A 20,834-nucleotide genomic window follows, 5' to 3' on the forward strand; every position below is an offset into this window, starting at 1 on the left:
TTGTAATTTAATGTATATGTATTCTATCTGAACATACTAAATAAATTCCACATTAACAAGTACATTGCAAAACAGGGCTTACAGAATTGGAGTTTATTGGACTAGAGGGGAAATTGGAGGTCAGAAGGGAAGGAGGTAGAGAGCAGGGTAGTTGGGGGGGGGAGGACAATTTGCAGCAGCATTTGGATCTTACTATTATTTTATCAGATCATTTACTGGTGTATTAATGGAATGTCACGCTTTTTCATAACTCCATCTCAGTCATGCATCGCTTGAAAATGAAATATTGCAAACTGTTTTTATCATTTGTTACCTACTCATATGTAACCGAGCTCTCTGCCTCTATGGACTTTTCTTGAAATGAAGCATATCTTCCTTGTTTAATATAGAGTTGATGATGATAGCCCACTAGAAGGCCACACACACACACATATATATACAGACAGACAGACTGCATAATACACCAGCACGCCAGCCTGTGTAATGAGAAGTTAGTCATGTCACGAATCACTTAACCCAAGTCAGCATTTACGATCTATGGTAAAGTCATTACCAGTATCGGGCACTCGTCTATATACAATGAACTGATCTACGTGATGGTGTAGCCGTGGCCAAAGGATGTTATGAGAACTATAAATACATATCTTAATAGTCAAACAGCAGTCAAATTGTGGAGGGGAGACATACTGTGGGTGCAGGAAGATATTAAAGGTATAGGCCTACATAGTCATCTAATAAAGTTAAATGGGTTTAGATAATCCACCAAAAACAAACTTCAAACATGGGACTGTTGTATGTAGAAGTATTTAAAACTTGAAGATCTAAAAAGTGATTTGTTTTTGGTGACAAATAACAAATACTTTTAGTGTGCTATGCTTGGGGAGATGAGGAGAGTACACACATCTTGCTCGAAGCAAGAAAAAGATAAATATGACAATACGCAATCAAGTCACATTAAATGTTTCCAAACAGTTTATTTAGAAAATTTAGAAGCATGAGTTATACTTTCCATTAGAAAACATGTTATTTAAATATTCTTCCTTTGTAATGAAAAAAGAGTGATGAAAAGATACAGAACCCCATCCATCCACCCCCACCCTCTCACCCCCCCCCCACCTCACACATATGCTTGGCTTCCTCCTCTACTGTAAAAATAATTAAGATCTGTGGCTGTTACAGTTAATGAATAAACATGTATCTATGCAAATGTACCTTCAGCAGTGTTCATTATGTTGCAAGTAAATAAGAGCATATATCTAGTCTTAAATTAAGGTAGCTTATTATCACTCGACCTCATTAAGTACCTCTCAGAGATGATTTCTATCAATTATGTTACTAGTGGATACCAAAATATCACAACAACGTGGTTCATTAACTTACTTGAATGTAAATCAACATCTCTTTCCCCACATAAAAAATGTACAAAGTAGATGAAAATGTTGAATTGCATGTGATCCAGACTGGTATAGATTTACTGCATACTAAACACTCCTTCTGGTGCAAAGAGCTAGTAAGCTAATACCCTGGTGTATATTAGTTAACAAAAATTGCAATCTTTGTTTTGTAATTCTCCTTTAATAATATATTCTGTAAACACTGTCAGGAATCAGTGACCCGACTGATAAAAGCTGTTTTATGTTTGTAAGCATTTTTCTCGTTAATGCGGGGGGGGGGGGGGGAGACTGTGACACTTAAATGGAGAAGCAGGGGGGGACAGTGTGACACTTACATGGAAGAGATACATTTTCCACAACATTAGTTGAAAACACCATCTTGCTTATGGACATGCGCTAAAGAGGTTTTCAAAAATATCATCATTTGGCAACAACATATCCTTTATTAACCATAACAAAATTCTCAAAGTTGGGGTGAGGTTCCTTGATTCCTCTCCCCTCACCCCCCTCACGCTTCCTGGTAGACTCTTCTTTTCCCAGGTCACAAAATAGCCACCACTGCACTAGAGGGTTGGCAGGAGTTTAAAGGTGAAAGTTTGAGTCAATATTGCAAGAATATTTTAAATACCAGGGCTTTGAAGAGAATTGATGACAAAATATGTAAAATATGTACATCTTGAAAACATTAAGAGAGACAGCTGATAACAAGTATATCAACCACAGCAAGTCATTCATAACTGATAATTAAAAAAAAAAGAGAGAATTAATACTTTAATTTGAGCTATTTTCCATGTGGTAATTCCACTGTGGATAGATATATTAATCCAAATATCAACAAATGCATTTTTCACTCAATCTTAGTCATGATTTCGATACAAGTACTTTCCATTGTGAAGCTCCTCGAATCCTGACAAAGATGACACTGTTCACTAATATTCAAGAAATGTCTGCAATTTCACTTTTAGTAATATATACATACAGTATAATTTGCAGCACATGAATGATTAAGTCGTGATCAGAGGTCTTCGTCTGCCTTTGAAAGAGGTCTGGGAAGATCTAGCTTTCGGTACCTTGCTGTAACTTTCTGTTCTGTAAAGGGCCATACAATGTCAATGTATGCCAGGATATTTTATAGGGCTGAAGTACAGTACAGCTGCAGTACCTGCTTGCAGGAGGATCTAAAATACATACATACATACGTACATACATACATATAGCAGATAAAGTCATTCAGTATTCAACACTGTCTGTCTGCTGGTGTCATTTTGTGTGGTATAACTGTGCATGTGCAAGCAAATATCAAACTTCATTATTACTTAAAACCTCATGCTCAGTGGAAACACACTATGGATGGTTCAATACATATCTAGGGTACTTAATAATCCAGGGTCTGGATAATCCATGCTTCTCTCTCTATACTTTATTTCCATCTGAACTGGTTATGGATGAATATGATTTGATAAGACAACTTCTACAAGTTTTGAGTTAAATGGAATGGTCAGATTTCATATTAATCAGGAGATGCCAGTGAGCAGAGCTAGATATCATTCCAACCATCATTTATACTACAATAGATTAATCTCGTAATCAAACACATTAGGCAACAATTGATGTGAATTTATTCAGCATAGAATTGGGGGTATTTTAACCGTGCTGCATCTAGTGACAGAGACTGCAACATAGATGTAAGATAGTAAGTGGTTTGTTGTTAAAAAAAAAATACTACTAGGCCTACATAAATTCTTGTTATTATCAACAACTCCCTACAGGTTTCTTTGTAAACTATTTTTGGTGCTGAAACAGCTCCAAGGGTATTCCTGGAATTTATGATCCTTCAGCGACTGATCCTGCACTTTCTCATGTAAGGTAAGTTTTCATTCAATAACCATACAACCATACAAGGGGGTAAAAAAACAACATAGTAGTTACTGTTAAAAAAATTCAGTTTTCACTGTATTGGAATATCTCAAATTCTTGTCCAGATTGTACAGCACCAATAATGTTATATCAGTTTCAGCTTCCTAGTTCCCTGCCAAGTTTAGTTCAGTAAAAAGACATCTGAAACATTTCAGAACTGACAACCACTCCATCAGACAACTCTTACATGCTCTTTAACCTCCTAAAGGAGTGGATAAAAATCAGAAGGGGAGGATTTCAGCTTTAGTCTTGATGTTACTGCCACTGCCTGCAAATTAAATAGTTTCACTCAATTCCACAAGATATAATCGTTTCAAATGCGGGATTCTATTGCAAATAACCTATGCCTCTGATGAATAATTGATCCATCAAAATTCATTCTCAAATTGACCTATATCACTAATTACATATGTCATTGCATTCATTGCTTGGTAAAATAATCACTACAACAATTACTTATCTGATACTTGACTCTCAAAATGAGGATAGAGAGATGAATATATAGATGACGAAGAGAAGGCCTAAACCATCCACAAATTGTTCCTCTGCAGATGTGAGTTAGTATAAATGATTACTGATTCCCATGTATCGATTGATTTGTTTACAATCAATATAGCAATTAACATCCTATTGGGTAACTTAACATGACATGTAATAGATAAAGAGACGACCTAACCACCCAAAACCTTTCATCTATTGATTGATTGATTGATGGATATGATGATAATCAACACAGCGATGAATACTCTGGTACCTAACACTGAATTAAATGATACTGATATATAGATAGCTGTTGAGGAGAGAACAAAATACTCCAAACCATATATTGACAGTATCGACCATAAGGGCAAGTTGATCCATCTGAAAGTAATCAATACATATCATCAATTGACACTCTGGCACCAAACTCTCAGGACTGGAGGATAAAGTGAGATGGAGATAGATGAGGAGGAACTGATCCGGACATCACTAACTCCATTCATCAGAAGGTGGTGAAGGATTCTAACGGAGTTGTAGTATCGGAATCTGCTGGATGGTAACTTGCTGCTGTCATTCCAAGAAGTATCTTTGTGACCATACAGTTCCTTCTTCTCTAGAAGACCAGGTGCTACCCCAAACGGTGAAGCCTTCAAGCCAATTTCCCTTTCCCCGTCACTACCATGATAAGTGGTATCTGCAAAGACAAAAAGAAATAATAATATGATAAGTTAATTTTGTAAAGGTTAAGGGAAATGAGGAATTGCGTTTGTAACTTTGTATAAATCGTTGCTATACAGTTTATACTGAATCATCAGAGATGTCCGTCCCGAGTTTGATGAATCTAAGATCAAGGGTCCTCTTGATTGAGTATACCCCCAAGGCATAGCAGCTTCTTTGTTTCTGAGGGCAATAAAGTCTTTTAAGGCAACTGAAGGTGCTTGCAACCCAGACTTGTTAAAAGTCTCTAAAACAGATGTTTACCTGAAACAGAATTGTCATTTACTCTGAGCATATTGGAATAATTCTCAAAGAGTGACATGAGATCAGATTAGATAATTCTTCATACTATTAAAGATAAACAACAGAGATTGAATTTTGATGTGCTTGCAGGGTGAGAGAATGATTATAACAAGTGCTCTGATACAGAAAATGCTGTCCAAAATTGACTGAACATTAAAATGTTTGGTATAGTCATAATTTCTAAACACCGATCTCAAAAATAGGCAATAGGGATCAATGAACACGTAGATTTACTAATTTATTGTTACTAATTGAACCATAACAGACTAATATATTTATTCCATTGTGTAAATTGTAACTACAATTCTACAGGGAAATCCAATGCCGTCCACCGATGTGGTCAGCCAATCTTTAAATCCATCACTGCTAAATTCCTGAAGACAACAACCGAGACTTTTCACTCTTCGTTCTGGTAAAATCATCCAACAATTGACACTACAAATAGCCACACTTTAAATCTACAACAAATGTAACTTCTCTCCTACCAGTAAACAAATCAATTTTTTCTTATTTAATATCGATATATCTCATATCTGGACGAGTCACAGAAATGATGAGATCAAAACAAACGCCACCATCGGAGAGTTCTGCGAAATGGAATAATTACAAGGGCACCTCCTCCATACAGCGTTATTGTCATCATTATCATCATCATCCAGGGATGCATACGAGTTGAAACAGATTTGTCATTTGCAATAGCTCAAATGACTTGGAAATCAAACTAGTGCGAGAGATGCCATCCTTGTCTCTCGACCAATCACGAGGCTACCTTTGAAAGGTCACTCAGAGTATCATGTGGTACAGTTACGCTGGCAATTATTACAGACTGTTAAACAAAAGGGCTGGAAAGTTGTAAGCAGCCGTTTCAAACTGGGATTCAAGTCTATCCAATAGTAACAACATAAAACGGTGCTTTGAACTTGGTGGACATTGATTTTTGCTGTACGTGTCCAAAACAGAAGAATGGTATATTCATACGGATTGAACAATCACTGCATGATGGTTAAAAGATATGTATCATTAACACGATGAATGAACAGTATTAAGAAGGAATGAACAGTACATATACCTCAGCTATCTGCCACTCCCAGGTAAGTTAGTAATTGAATGATTAATCAATTCAATTCTGTTCTCAAGAACGTGTCTCCCACACAATTTTTCATAGTGCTTTGCAATCTCATGCAAAGGGCCAAGTTGGAAAACTTCCAAATTTTCGACTTTATTATCATCGTTTGAAAAAAGAAAATTGAATTGTCACGCTATAATGCTCTATATATTATGATAGGATTTGAGTTTAAAGCTGTCTTAAGAAATTGATTGAAATTGATCAAAATCAGCCCAAAACATCGCTTTTAAAATGACATCAGTATTAGTCCAATATTTTGGAATCCTAAAAAAGGGTTAGTTATTTCACAAAAGTAGCTTTCCTGGAGGGTAGATCTGGTTCTAAAAGTTTTTTCCCAGACACTGAAATATCTGGGTTTGAATTAAGGCCATTAAAACTTAACATAGAAGCAATCCCCACAATCATCTTTGTCTTTACAGTATAGAGATCTCTGTAATGTCATCTTGACAATCTGTGATGTCCTAGCGCCATAAGGATCTTAAAACTATCCAAATCATTAAAGCAAATTCTGCTGACGAAAATTGGTAACGTTCTTCCTGAATGGTAGATTTGGAAGGAGATGTTAGTGGGCAGTGCCCAGGGAGCGAGGGCGCAGTGCTAAAACGTTCCAATGTGTAGTTAGGTAGATGGAAAAGTGCAGATGTGGAGTGGGAGACAGGTAAGAGAGGAGTGAAGTAAATACAGTTTGCATTCCCTTGCCTTTTCTTTCTATATTATTTTCAAACTAGGATATCTCAAAGGTTTTTGCAAGTAACTTTTTTTCCAGCTATTTGTTCACCATAACATCTCTGTCATATTATCTAAGTTCCAATGGTTGGATTTGTGTCTCATTTAAGTTAAGTGCTTTGAGTTGTGTTAAACTGAAAGGAATTGCTCCGGTTTGAATTTGAAGATGAGTAGCCAACTACCCATTATACATTCTAGAGTATGTGCGGTGGTTTGTAATACTGCAAAGGGACTTGGAAATGCAAGCCAGTTACCTACTTTTGGTTGTCACTATAGTTACCAAACACATTATGCCTCCTATACCAAGCAATTCTAAGTCCCTGCAGTGCAATCCAGTGTGAGAGCTAGGATTTTTACACTGTCAGAGAACAACCCATAGACTCCAACAATACATTCTATTGGAAGCCCTTTGAAGTACCTCACCAACAAACAATCAAGGTCTACAATTTGTTTTCTATCAAGAGGATTTTCTAATTAATAGGGGGGAGAAAAATCTTCACATTGAGAGTTGAACAATAAAGACCTCCCCAAACAATCCAACATTTCCTTGGAGAAAAGAAGCTTTTAAGGTGCACCTTTATAGAATGGACAGAGGATTTACTTTGACCATAGATGCTATCTTTAAGTAAGCTTTCAAAACCTGACCAATAGGAGCAAATGAAAGAGAGGGGGGGGGGGGTGAAAGAAGACCACAAGAGAGACAAACAGCTGGTAAAGAGACTGAAGTGTGTGTGACATCATTACATTTCAACACTATATATACATTACAACAAACACTAATCCTTTCTTACTGTGAGACTATTCAATAGTTAGCACAGAGATAAAGATACTCCTGTTGGAATCTCTTCAGGAGGATCTATATATGGAAGAGCTTACTTGGTCATTAAGAAGGAACCCACTATACCACTATAGGATTCCTCTGAACTCAAATGATGATGATTGCATACCCGATATATCAAATCAACTGTTATTTATTAATTTATTCATTGCATGATACAGTAACAAGGTCAATGGTTTGAAGGTCATCAGTATATATGGGACACAAAATTTGTTAGATAAACAATGACAATATTTTGTAAGCATATTTTGTGATCGAATTGCTAGTTTGATATATCTTAATTTATGGGAATAATTAAAATTACTGACATAGGACAAAATTAGTTTGGATAAATCAATTGAAGCATTTAAAATGTTTTTTGTTTTAGTAAGCTTTAATCTGGTGTTGCAAATATCTGTTAAATCATGAACTAAGGGGCACAAAAATACCAGAATGTCCATTATTGGTGATGTGTCCTAATAAATATTCCTAACCTATGGCTTCATGAAGCCAACTATTTAATGACACGCTTTTCTCTTCAGGCATCTGAACTATAGATGAATGTAAGTTTTCTCTCATCCCACCTCTGACATCAATGTTGTGCCATTACATGGTTTAATGAAATAAATTAGCCAGATTACTAGTGTGGTATTTATGTTTTAAATTGCTGAATTAATGTAACAAAATAAATAGATATAATTCCAACCTCAATACTTATGACAGGGAGAAAGAGTCCTGTAAAAAAGATGCACACGGCAGTCAAGAAATGATCTAGAATGTTCTGGATATTAATCACTTTTCAGTTGTAATTTGCATTGCGTTTTGCTACAATCTGCTGGTGCCCAGCACGTGACCACTGCAAAACAGGAGTATCTGCTACTTTAAGTTGACCAAAATCACACTAGTAAAGATGAAATTAAGCATAAAAGTATGAAAATTGAAACACAAATTTAATAACAATTTCTATGAACTTTAAATAAAGATCAATTGTATATAATATGGTTATATCCACTTGACTAGAAGAAATTGCTGTAGATTTAGAAGGCAGTGACCTCCAAATTTCTTGTTGGATCAACAAACAAAGAAAAGAAAACAACATTGGAGGAAAGAACCAGTAAAAAAACAAAGCCAATGAAATATAAGGGTACATAGCTGTTGGATAAATTATAAAACTTACTGGTTTATATATTTACGAGTGACCCACTTACCTGTCTCCCCACAACCTATGCACCGCATTCTACCGTGTCTAGAATGCCCTGGTAATCTTTTAACACTGTACACCCTCACTGGCCCAAATGGCCTTCCTTCATTTTGAGACCACTTTCCCACAAAGTGGCCCCTGACGCGACCTCGGGGAGGGTGGCAGGTAAACCCTGCCACCCGCCGAGCTCGCCGAGAAGGAAAAATCTAACGCTAACAAAAACTGCTGACGCCTCCAGGCGGAGGGTGGAGCCCACCCTGAACAGTTGGGGTGGGGGTCCGCCCTCCGTCACCCCGTAGGCGTGCCTCCCCCTACACTTACAGAGGCCTAAGTGAACAAGGGGACGAGGCCCATACTACCTTAGATGGTAAAGAGTAACCTGGTAAACCGAACTAAGGAAACAACACCCACCGATAGACAAGTAGCCGCAGGCGACCCAGGGGGTGGCGATGTCTATCGACGAAACGCGAGGAGTCATGAGTCAGGTCGAACGACCGCTCCCCCGTCCGGCTGCGTCCCACCTCCCTCGGGGGAGGGTGGCGGGAAATGGAGACAGGTAAGTGGGTCACTCGTAAATATATAAACCAGTAAGTTTTATAATATTTACTTCGTTCCCCACTTACCTGTCTCCCCACAACCTATGCACCGAGTGGCACTGTCCGATGGTGGGAGGCCCGAGGGGTGGGACCCCCGGAGCTCGTATCATCGAGCGACCAAAGCCAAATCGGCCTGTGATATGTCCGATAAGTAGCAGGCGACGAAGCGATTGGAGTCTTCCACGCCGTCGTCTTGCAGATGTCCACTATTGGAAAACCTGCGAACAGGGCTGTAGAAGCAGTGAAACCCCTGCTGTTGTGAGCCATGGATCTGCCTGGACCTGTAGCCAGAGGGCGGACGGCTTCCACCAAACAGCGGGACAAGGTATCCTCCCAGGCTGCTGAGTGGGGCACTCGAAGGAGGAAGAACAGAGATGTCGAAGTACCCAAGAGATCTTGTGTTCTGTTGAGGTACCACTTCAGTGCCCTAATGGGAAACCATACTGTAGTCTGTCCTCGGGGATCAAAGAGAAGGTCTTGATCTCTGGGATGATGATGTCTCCCGGTAGGAGAGCCCAAACCTGGTTCTAGCGAAGGAGGGGTCGAGAACTATCAGCACCCCACAAACCGTAGGACTGAAGGCACCTTAGTCAAGGCGAGCAGTTGCTGCCTGGCGTGGAGCCGTAGGGGAAGCCCCTGATGGAAGGCGGCAACAGCCGAACGAAAGTTTTTGATCGTCTAAACCCTGCCTCCCTTCTTGGAACAGTGTGGGTAAGGAGTCGGCGATCAAGGTTAGAAAGGCCATGGTAGGCAGAGTCTGTCTCGTTCGGCATACTCCGAATCTCCGTAGGCAGAAAACGTAAGTACCAAGGTTGTTCTCACTCTGGCGGCCAAAGTCCTTTCTGTCTAAGGAAACACCAGACAATTTCCCGGCACCTAATTGTAGGCCCTTGCTGTCCGGGTGAGCCAGCGCCCCGTCTATGGGACAACTGACTGTGGTTTGTCCGGCAGGATCGCTGGCTCGTCCGCTAGGAGCTGGATAACTTTTGCCCGAACCGGGGTCAGCGGGGCCACTATGATGGCTGACCATGCCAAGAGGGGGAAGATGTAAGCTTCCGGTCCGTTTCGCGACAGGGACCTGGCGTTATGTGGAAGGCCTGCGGGTGGGCCGCCTGAACAAAGATGAGCCGCCCATTGTTGCCCTGTGTCGCAATCAGGTCTATCAGAGGTCTGCTGAACATGTGGAAAAACCTACTTCATGTTCGTTGCAAAAGGGTCCACTCGTCAGGGTGGAGCTGTCCCCTGGGCAGAGCATCGGCCATCACATTCTCCTTTCTGGCTATCTGAGAGACTTGTAGGGCCATGCCAGATTCTGTAGCTGTGGTGAGGGTCTCCCTTGCCAGACGACAATATCTCTCTGACCTGGTGCCACCATGTCTGTTGACGTAGCTACAGTATGTTACCACCGTCGTGTTGTCTGAGAGGATGATAGTCAAAAGCCCCGTACCTGGGCGCCGGAGGGCTCCAGAGAGCCCAACCCTGTGTATCTGCTGCTAAAGAAGTCAAGGACAGCGGCCTGCTTGGTGACCTTGTTAGCGCTTGCAGGACAGCCGCACTCGCAGTACTGATTCAGTACCACAGTACCGTTGATGACTCCTTCAGTTATCAACCCGTTGCAATCAGGAAACTCTGAAGAAAAGGAATGTCCTGATGATGCTAAGCTGTACCCTGTAGGGAGGTTTAATGGAGGTTCTTTCCATGCTAAAAATATAAATCATAATATTGGGGAAAGAAAAGGCGTAGACCTATTGAAAGATAATGATGCCTGAGGCGCCTAACGATATTACTCCGGTCAACGAAAAACCTGTCAAGCATAGAGACAAGTATCTTCTGGATGGGAAGCTGCACTGACGAAAAAGTGCCTTGCCCAAGGAAACAACTGAATGATCCGGCCAGGACTCAAACCTGCAAGCCTTAGATCACCAGTCCACTGCCTTCACCACTTGACCACAGTACTCTCTAAAAATGAGTACTGAAGGTACAGAATCTCACTCTGCTGAGTGAGTACAGAATCTTAAACAATGCTACCCTGCTACAAAAAATGAGACTGAGTACTGAATGGATAGTTTGCTTCATCAGAATCTTAAACAAAGCTACAATGCTACTGTTTATGTGACTCCTACAATTATATGTATGTATTTAAGAACGTATTTAGGATCATCCTGCAAGTAGGAACATGAGAAGAAGCCTCACTGGCTTAACCAAGCTGCAAGCTGACTGAAGTCAGTCTCTTACATACAAATTTAACGTCCATGATTATGAAAAGTCAACAACTCTGTAGCTGGACAACATACATTAATCTTGGGGTGGCCTGAATCGGGGACCTTATGAGTGAAAGGCTTTAACCCTGAGCTAACTGAGCTATAGACCTACTCATCAGAAACAAACTCCCAACAGGGGCTGAGAAGATGGTGAGAGGGTGGGTTTGTAGAAAATCCACCTCATAAATCCCTGGCTGCTTAACGGAGCCCGGGGAGTTACTCAGCAAACACAAAAGCGTTACTAAGCATGTAGTGTTTTGTTATGACAACGTTATTAGTGGTGTAAGAGGTATGTCACCGAAAACGTTTTCAGGCTCATATTTCAAAACGATTTACGTTAAGACAATAATATAACATTAATACAACATTAATATCTCATAGAAACGTTATGTCGACGTTTTTACCACACCACATTTAACGTAATAAACACGTAATAAATGTTATGATAACGTACCCGTTACTCCTCAAATCTCTCCATGTCGAGACGTGTCAATTTCGTAGTGTAGTACAGTAGAAGTATCCAACTTCCTATTGAAACCACCTAGCGCATAGCCACGACTAGGCTATCAGGTGCTACGAAATGCTACTGTGCTTAAAATGTCGGAACATCGAACATTATTCACGAAGCGCATACTGTATGCTCGGAGCGCGTTAGCGCTTGTACCTTTGTTGGGGTTTTATCCTACCCCTTTTCCAACTTACTACTAACGCGTTTGTCTTGGAAATTCACCCAAAAAAAAAAAAAAAAAAAAAAGAGAGAGAGGTTTATTCCATGGGATGGCTCACGTAGTCGACAGCTCTTTGCAGCAAACGTTGAGCTTACACGTGTCAATCCAGGTGACTGCTTGGCCCCCCTCCTCTCATAACAAATACACAGCGCGGGAATATTGTCTTGGCAGTTTGCCAAGACTCTTGGAAGGCTTCGTTTTCCTGGCACTTTGCCAAGCTTCGAGAACGTTCTCTTCTTGGCAGGTTGCCAAGGTACTAAGTAACGAGACTGTACTAGAATCGCTTCAGTTTGCGCATTTTAACATGCTCTGGAGGGGGTTCCACCAGCGTTTTAAACAACAAAACATAAGCAAGGTTTCAAACCTAGACATATGGCGATGAATTATAACGAGAGAGAAATATAATTAGCGAGGAGAATATGACCCATGAATGCACAGGAAATCTATGTCATGTCCTGGTTTCTGCTGGTACTCTTTAAACACACATTCGGGATGTGTAATGATAAATGGTGTAGCGATTGCAGTGTCTTTCCGCAATTGATTCGAACCTGTCGTCGCAGCTCAAGCTGCTAGTTCCGGGGGGCAACACTCCCCTGATGAAAGAGACTCTTCCCCCTCTTGGAGGCGGGATTAACTTTGAGGCTGGGGATAAGTATATCTCCGTTTGCCGTGGGGACCTCGCTCCAGCCGGCTTTCCTTTCGGATTGGGCGTTTGCCCTTACTACCCCGTTCTGGGGGCCCAGCAGTTGTTGAACTCATCGGTTCCCGGCTCCGGGACCGACTCCTGGGATCCGGAGTGGAACCTCGGTTCCGCACTCCCTGTGAGGTCTCGCTGGACCCGTGGTCTCGTCGGACCCGGGCCCCCGGAGCCCATCTCCGGGTACCACTCCTCTCGACCCGGACATTCTGTCCATTCCGGTCGGAATTTCAAATGGGCTATTTATTGGCCTTGAGCCTTGCCCTTGCCTTCCCCCTTGGTCATAGAATCCGGACGGTGCCGGGACCTTGGGGGGCAATATCTCTTTCTCCTCTCTCTCTCTCCTCCGGCCTCTCTCGCCGGACTCGGGCTCCCGGAGCCTATCTCTGTGTGCGTACCACGCCGGGTACCACTCTCCTCGACCCGGACATTCCGTCCGTTCCGGTCGGAACTTCTAAAGGGCTTTTTATTGGCCTTGAGCCTAGCCTTCCTTGGGTCGGAGGGGAACGTCTGTTCCGGGCTCCTTCTGAGGTCTCGCCGGACCCTGGCTCTCCGGAGCCCCTCTCTTTGCGCACACCACAACGGGTGCCGCTCTCTGCGACCCGGACGGACTGTCCGCTCTGGCCGTCTTTGTCATGGGCTTTTGGTTGGCCTTGAGCCTTGCCCTTGCCCTAGCCCTTGGTGATACATCCGGACAACGCCGGCACCTTGGGTGGCAAATCTGCATCTCTCTCTCTCTCACATGGGCTTTTGGTTGGCCTTGAGCCTTGCCCTTGCCCTAGCCCTTGGTGGTACATCCGGACAACGCCGGCACCTTGGGTGGCAAATCTCCATCTCTCTCTCTCTCTCTCTCTTCTCCGGCCCTCTCCTGGCCTCTCTCCATCTCAACTCCCACCAACTCTCTCACTTCCTCTTCATCTCCTGTCTCTCCTCCGATTCCCTCCAGGGGAACTGTGGGTTTGGTGATAGATCTAACCTGTCCCGGCCTGCTAGCCAGGTGTCGATGTGCTGCCACTGTCTGGTGTGAAAACAAAACAGACTAGACAGAGGTCTCGGAACAGTTCACACATTTAAGGTGGCTTCGAGACATGTCTGAGAAACCCACGTTAAGGAGAGACTAACGGCAAATAGTCTAACGTATCAAACGGAACGACTATAAGGAGGAAGTAGGGTGGGAGTAAGCTAACAGAGAGTAAAGTTACGTGACAAAACAACGCGCCCCGCTAGAGGCTCGCGGCTTACAAGGTACGCTACAATAGTGAAAAACTTCCCACACTTAGAAGCGAACACGTAACTAGAATACATGAAGGAAAAGGACGAAGCATGTATACAAGGGAGAGAACCCCTCTATCCGCGTACAGAGCGGGAAGGGAGGAACAAGGCTACGAGATACGCCCCAAGTGAAAACTCCCGACACTTAGGAGGTGCACGAGTAGCGAAACCCATGGAGAACATGAAAATATGTACAAATATATGAAGGTTCAAACAAGAACAACAACAACGTAATCGAACCGCCTAGTATTGGATAGGAGTTCGCGGCATACAAGATACGTTACAAGGAGAAACACTTCCGACATATGGAAGCAACGTAACTAAACATATATGCATCGAAAACTTGTAAAAGGACGAAACAAGTATATAAGGGAGAGAACCCCCTAACCGCGAACCAGCGGAGGGGGGAACAAGGCTACGAGGTACACCCCAAGTCATGAGACTCAGGGAGCGCACGTAGCAACAACTGGAGGAAACATGAAAATATACAACAATATATGAAATCAAGGATACTCCCGTCTTAACATGAAAAACAACAAAACGAGCCGACTATCTCGACTAGTTAGGAGATATCGGAACGTGGCTACAACTACGCTACAAAAGTGAAAACCCACACTGAAAGCGTAAAAATTAACGAAGTACATGAAAGCAAAACATCTTATGCTAAGTAAGAAAAGCTGAAACACATGTACATACGGAAAAACATGCCTATCCGCGTAAACAAGGCGGTATAGGCAACGCTACAAATTACGCTACAAAGGGAAAACCCACACGAAAGCGTAAGAAGTAACGAAGGTACATGAAACAAGCAAAACATATTAACTTTTAAAGTAAGAAAAGCTGAAACATGTACCTACGAAAATATATGCCTATCCGCGTAAACAAGGCGGTATAGGCAACGAACGAAGTAGTCTCGCAGAGCTACTACCTGTTACCCTAAAAACGTTACGTAAGAAAAAACGAACGCATGGGCGAGAGTGTACACTAAAAACAGCCCCCAAAAACACCCTTCCCTACAAGAAAAGGATACTTATCAGGCTGGAAAAGATCCTTGGAAGTGCCGAAGTCCTGATAGGAAACTTCTAGAGTATAAATCCAAGGTAATCCGGGCGAATTTCGCGAAAATTTTTCAAACTCCGAAAAACACATTGAGACACTTTGTGGGTAGAAAAATGAAGGAAGGCCATTTGGGCCAGTGAGGGTGTACAGTGTTAAAAGATTACCAGGGCATTCTAGACACGGTAGAATGCGGTGCATAGGTTGTGGGGAGACAGGTAAGTGGGGAACGAAGTAAATACACTTAACACGATGAATATCTGTATCACTCTAGGGAAGCTAATTAGATATATATGTGTCCAGCTTTCACAATTTATTTAGGTCTTGCTCATATATGCCATTTCAAAATTCTCAGTATGAATATTCAACTGATTGATTAGCCACAACACTGTGCTTAGTATGATAGAGAATGGTTAGACAGAAAGCACTGTAAATACACACACTGTATACTGTAGGTTTTATGATTGGAAAACAACACAGTACTAGCTGTAATGCTCGCACATAGCCAGGGACACACATGTACCATCAATAACATAGCAGCGAATGAGATGGCACCGTTATCCAGGGTACAGTGGGGGTGTGAAATCAGCTTTGGAAATACATCTGTAGTAGGCCTATGCATTCCTCTACTGCTTGGACATACTGCACTCTACAAGTACATGAATATTGTAGTTTGTAATTGAACTCATTTCACTACACATAAATGGGAATTTGGTGTGTAAGTTGTGTGTTTGTTGTGGTGAGGTGTTAGTTGGTTGTGTGTGTTGTGGTGAGGGCGGGGGGGGGGGGCATCATGGGCACATGGGTTGTTGCCATGGAGGCCCCAAGACTTTTAAGACTTTCAAATGGCTGATGTTTTACAACACATGCACACGAAGACTGACAAGTGACAAGCAACACAAATGTAGAGTTAAATCATGGAAAAATGTAGTTAATGATGAACATGATAGCTGCATTTCGCATCTGAGCCTTCTTAATTAATTCCAACAAATATGTCTCACCCTTCTCTCAGATTCTACTGCAGGATGTACAATAGCTAACTTTTGTATTCCCTCCACATATGCCCCCCTCACCTCCCTACCCCCCCAAAAAAATTCCAATAATATCAATAGTTTATGACCATAAAGGTGCAGTACAGGAACAAATGCAGAGATGGAGAAACAAGTATGGACATTTATTTTGCTGAAGAAGGAATGCTCAACTGTATCACTTCCATAGTTTCTTGTAATCTTTGCACAGTCTGATGTACGAACTATGCTGTGAATATTATCCAAACTTGATCCTATTTACAACATGTTGTGAAATTTGAAACAATGCAATCATTTTTGAACCTTCATTAATACATAAAACACACACACATATAGATACACTGCTCATCTAAATGTTTTGAGGCCATTTAATTAAATATTCTAGATTATGCAGTCCTATGAACTCAATCCTAAATTGTTGCAATGCCATCATTCTTTTCTCCCCTCAGATTACCACACCCTATCGCTCAATCACGTACCATTCCAGCGTAACTAAGTTTGCCTCAAACATTTTCCATGTGCATTAACACGTCAAAAATGCTCTCTCCTTGGTGAATAGTCAGTTACAACTGCTCCATGATACCTAATTCAATCCTACACAGCTCCCAATATCTTCCAGACAGTCGTATGAGTAATACAAATATATACAACTAATCCAAATAGTGAAATTATGGAAAACCCCCTTCCATACTTCTTACAAAGCTATAGGAACTTTATTTCTATTACAAAACAGTCTGTATACAGAGAATATAATTTATAAGACTAGCTGTTTCCTTGGAGTGAGGACAGTATATTGATAAGCATTTTATCTCCAAACAAGCCCAAATGCACCTATTTGTCCTTCAACAAATAAGAATTATCTCTTTAGATAACAGCTCACTCTACCAGCCATGATGATGACTGACTCAGTCAGCTAGAGACAAAGAAATACTATCCAGCCATCTGATTGGCTGATACAAACTTACGCCTGGGCTGAAACAAAGAGACACACAGACATGATCAGTGAGTGTGTGCATGCATGCTTCACCCTACCACTCAATGCTGCCATAGGAGAGAGTGAGTAATGTTGCTTTATTAGGCAAACAGTGACCTACCAGGCAAAGCGTACATGTACGCTAACAAACAAAGACCACAGCTGCTTAGCTCATAGGCTAATGAGATACGGCAAAAGGTTGGGACAAAGAATCACAAAGGGCCATTTTTACCCTTCCTTTCATAAAGTGATTTTGATTTTTTGAGGACATATGGTGATATCAGATCAGCTTTATCGAGGATCAGACAATAGAGTACATATAAGATTATAAAAGGGTTAAAAATGTGAACAAAACAGAAAGCAAAAAGGTCTGAAGAGGAAGTTCAAAATCTCATACCATGAACAAAAAAAAGGAAAAAGAAAGGAAAAAGGTTAAAGTGTGTTGAAAGTTATTTTTATGGACATAAATGCAAGGAAGGAAATGAACAATGTTGATGTTTTGAGTGTCCAAAATAAACAAAATGAAAGCTTGCAAAATTATTTGATTACAGATGCTATTTGTTAGTTGATATCTGATTGTTAATTAATAGCAATGTATTGTGTAATTGCATAGTACTACACAGACTCTTCAGGTTTGTTTAATTTGTAGATTCAGATATTACATTGTGTTGCTATGTAATATAAGATGGTGGAAAAGGGCATATGTCACTGCATAAGAGGAGGAGGGGGAAGGATGGGGCAAATGTAGAGTGAAAGGAAGGGACAATTGAAGAGGAACAAGGGGAAGGAGACAACCTCTGGTGAAAATTCATTACAGATAGGGAGGGGGATAGAGAGGGGTGAGGAATATTGCCAGGGGTTTCAATATGGGATTTACAGAAAGGATCAGGACAAACGTGAGAATTAAGATTGTTGTTCAGTATTTGCAAAATGAAGTATGAGGTTGAGGTACTCTTGTTTGTGAGTACATTGACACTAACATGATGTGAAAGAATTTATATACTCACTATAAGAAAGACACATGCCAAATATGAGCTATGTGAACTATCTTGGGAAATCATGTTTACAAGATTTGTGTTTATAAGGCTTAGAGTGTGACCTGTGATGACCCCAAATGACTGTTGACCACCAAAAACAATAAGGTTCTTGCAATCATTATAGGGAAGCTATATGCAAAATATTACCGCCAATAAAATCCTATCTGTGTTTGCAAGGATTTCAATTTTTGACCCATGGTGACCTTAAATCAACTCTGACCTACCTCAAATTGTGCAAAAACTTCACAATACATAAGTCTATCCTACCATGCATATATGACCTACTTTGATGTATAGGTTCTGGAGATACAGCATTTTTTGAGATTTCGCATTTTGCCCTCTGCTGACCCCAAATGACCTTTGAAATCCACCTAAAACAATAATTGTGCTTGTACTAACTATGGGGAAGATACTAGCCAAATATGGGAATTGCAAATGATTCCTATCTCACAAACACACACAGCAACTTGACTGCAAAGGTTACTTGCCTGCCTATGGCAAGTAACCAAAAATGTGTGAGAGAGAGAGACAGAAAATGGTCTTAATAAAAATTTATGAAATATAGATAAAAGGAATATTTAACCTTGGATTCAACAGTAGCATCAAACTGTGTGCTGACAGGACCTGATATGTACAACACTAGCTAACAGTGAATAACTGGCAATCAGTCATGGTTGAAATTACACACTGGTCTTATTCAATTTTCATATCACTACAGAAAACAATCATTGTTGTCAAAAATGAATAAAAACTCTTCTGACAATTGGCAGGATATATATATATATATATATATATATATATATATATATATGTATATATATTTTAGGTACAAAAATTTGAAATATGTGAAAATATTTATGAAACAAAACACAAACAAAGAAAGAAACTATCAAGTTATGGACTAGATGAACAAAAAGTCAAATGGCATATATATGACAAATCCAGTTGCTATGAAAGAACATTTAAAGGTTGTAAATTCTCTGAAAGCTTACAGTATGTTTAATACCTTAAGCATGTTATATATCACAGCAGCAATTCCGAACAAACAACTGCTCAAACAGATATAAAAATTACACATTAAATCTGTAGTTTTAAGTAGGCTTCCCGGGGAATAACTGACAGAATTTATTGGTTCTTTATTTATTGGTTATGACATGAATCTACTATAATGCGCTAATACACCAATCAGACAATTGTCAGTCATCACTTACATTTATTTCTACTGCAAACTAGAAGCTGCACATGGATTTGGTTTGGGTGGATGCAGTGTCTTCTGGTTATAAATGTTGCTGAATGTATCCATGTGTTTTACTTTAATGGAAGGGCTTAACTCACATGGAAACAGAATACTATATCCGTGTTAACTTTTAGATTATCCCAAGTTCTCTCTTTGTAAAATACAAATAAGGCACTTCTTTTGGTCTAATCTAAATCATCAAAACTTAAACAACAAACACTTTTGATTCTGCTGGTAAAGAAAAGTTGATCCAAGATTAAAACTGGGAACTTACGACACCACAGTGAAAAAAAACAAAAAAGCAATGAGGTATTTCAAGATTAAAATTTCCTTGAAAATGGTTTTAAATGTTGTAAACATTCATAGGTAGCACACAGTAGAGATATATGCAAGTTGGTCATAGGGAGCATAACCATCAATCGGTATTGATAAAGCACTGATAATGTAGGGTTAACTAGAGCACTAAAATGCTGACAAGGTTCATAGGGTTTGTTTATCCATGGCAAAAAGTATATAAGACTATAGAGATAGGGCGAATGCATGTGTAGTGAAGTTAATGCTTATGAAACTAGCAAATACTTGAGCTTGACTTTCTCTTATCATCTTAATCCATTTATTATGACCTTAACCTTAATCTACCTGTTTTGCTTAATATATCTCATTTGCTTATTCTTTGCAATTATGATTTGCTCTATCTACCTATTTTGCTTCATATAGCTTATTATCCACTGTTTTATATTATTATTACATTTCATTATATCGAGGCGTTCTATTAGCTGATTAGCCTATATACCTTCTTTTGTAATTTCTTGAATACTTCCAAGTATATAGCTCCTTTAAGTTACAGAATTCTGGTCTGCAATCGTTTGTATCACATTTCCTGAATTGGCTTTGTTTGTCAATTGTCTGATCTGAGCATGCTCAGTATGATATTCAGACAAAGCTACAAAGCTACAGGTAAGTGATGCACACACACACACTCACACAGACAGACAGATATACAGGCATATATATGTATAGTTATGGTATCATGATAATATACCTGAGTTCCCTGCAAAGTCAGTAAAGGATGACGGCAACTTCCTATCAACTGACTGATGTACTGGTAGCTCATCAACCCTGTGTATCTATCTCTCTATATACTTATGGTAGTACATAATCAGTAGATTTAAATCAAACACACACATCTGATATGGTTCAGCAACATATACTGGAGAGCTGAGACCAACACTCTTGTAAGATTGGCTATAAGCCGTATGTGGCAATTA

At 40.4% G+C, this 20,834-nt stretch overlaps 1 protein-coding gene across 2 annotated transcripts in view; it reads right to left on the minus strand.

Annotated features, from left to right (window-relative positions):
• Positions 1-949: 949 nt before the first annotated feature.
• The window catches only part of LOC139979245 (methyl-CpG-binding domain protein 2-like), a 98,175-nt gene continuing 78,290 nt past the window's right edge, over positions 950-20,834 (minus strand). For both annotated transcript variants that reach the window (XM_071990017.1, XM_071990016.1), the window contains exon 7: positions 950-4,485. The gene's annotated coding sequence lies outside the window, so the exon portion shown is untranslated. The remainder of the gene's footprint in view (positions 4,486-20,834) is intronic.

Source organism: Apostichopus japonicus, chromosome 13 (genome assembly GCF_037975245.1).
Source record: "Apostichopus japonicus isolate 1M-3 chromosome 13, ASM3797524v1, whole genome shotgun sequence".
In the NCBI taxonomy this organism is placed as follows: domain Eukaryota; kingdom Metazoa; phylum Echinodermata; class Holothuroidea; order Aspidochirotida; family Stichopodidae; genus Apostichopus; species Apostichopus japonicus.